The sequence below is a fragment of the Molothrus aeneus genome, chromosome 18 (assembly GCF_037042795.1).
Source record: "Molothrus aeneus isolate 106 chromosome 18, BPBGC_Maene_1.0, whole genome shotgun sequence".
In the NCBI taxonomy this organism is placed as follows: domain Eukaryota; kingdom Metazoa; phylum Chordata; class Aves; order Passeriformes; family Icteridae; genus Molothrus; species Molothrus aeneus.
Genome location: NC_089663.1, coordinates 1,706,032 through 1,707,426, shown reverse-complemented (window position 1 = coordinate 1,707,426; position 1,395 = coordinate 1,706,032). Strand labels below are relative to the sequence as shown.

The window sequence follows — 1,395 nt, the reverse complement described above, 5'->3', positions numbered from 1 at the left end:
GCTTCCGGGGCGGGGCGGGGCCTCCGCTGGTGGGCGGGGAAGGAGGCGGGGGCACGGCGGGAGGGGCGGGGCTGGGAACGGGCGCGAGAACGGGAGAGGGAATGGGGCAGGGATGGGGATGGGATAGGGGAGAGGGAATGGGGAAACAGGATGGGATAAGGATAGGGGAGAGGGAATGGGGGAACCCGGAACGGGGACAAGGAATGGGAACAGGGGGTAGGAATGGGGACAGGGCATGGGGACAGGGAATGGGGATAGGGGATAGAGACATGGGATGGGGACAGGGGATAGGGATGTGGGATGCAAAGAGGGGATAGGGATAGAGCATGGGAACAGGGGATGGGGATTGGAGATGGGAGCATGGGATGGGGACATGGATAGAGAAAGAGATGGGGACAGGAGATAGGGGCATGGTATAGGGACAGGGATGGGGATAGAGGATCGGGACATGGGATGAGGACATGGATGGGGACAGGGATAGGGACAGGGGATGGAGACATGGGATGGGAACATGGGATGGAGCAGAGAGATATGGGGACAGGGGACAGCCCAGGGGTTGGGATGGAAACAGGGAAAGGGTTGGGAGGCAGGGCTTGGGAGTGGGGGTCACACCGGGTGTGGAGACAGGGTCACCCCTCCACAGGCCATGTCCCCTTGCTCAGCCGCGTGTCCCCAGGGTGGGAAGGACCCTCAGGGCCCCGCCTGTCCCCACCCGCGGGTCCCCACGGCCCCAGGCTGGTGGCAGATGGCCGGGAGCAGGTCAGGGGGCTGGCAGCGGGAGCTGGGCGGGCAGAGCTGCTCGGGGGTGGCCCGTGCCTGCTGTCCCCGTGTCCCCAGCACTCCCGGGGATGTGTCACTGGCTGAGGGTGCTCAGCCTCCCACTCCTCCTGGCGCATTCCACTGCTCCCGGCCCTGCTTCCGTGGATCTGTGGGAGAAGGGACAGGGTGGGACCCTGCTCACACAGGGGACAGCTGTGGGGACAGCAGGGACACCAGGGCTGGTCCTGGGAACCATGGACCTGCCTTCTGATTGGCTGGGATCTGTGGACCTGCCTGCTGATTGGCTGGGATCTATGGACCTGCCTGGTGATTGGCTGGGATCTATGGACCTGCCTGGTGATTGGCTGGGGGATGCCTATGCACTTGCCTGCTGATTAGCTGGGATCTGTACTCCTGTCTGCTGATTGGCTGGTACAATGTCTATCAATCTGGTTGCTGATTGGCTGGGATTTCCAGGCCAGGCTGCTGATTGGCTGAGCTGTTAGTGCCTGCCCACATCTTGAGCTCTGTGTGTGCTGATTGGCTGGGTGGTCTGGGACTGCTGATTGGCCATTGGTCCATATGGGCGGACTGGCAGGGCTGTCTGTGAGTGCTGATTGGCTGGATGGTACCTGA

The 1,395-nt window shown here is 62.9% G+C and overlaps 1 protein-coding gene across 1 annotated transcript in view; it reads left to right on the top strand.

Annotated features, from left to right (window-relative positions):
* Positions 1–1,395, top strand: part of UQCR10 (ubiquinol-cytochrome c reductase, complex III subunit X) — a 149,339-nt gene that overhangs the window by 30,504 nt on the left and 117,440 nt on the right. The gene's annotated exons all lie outside the window — the stretch shown is intronic.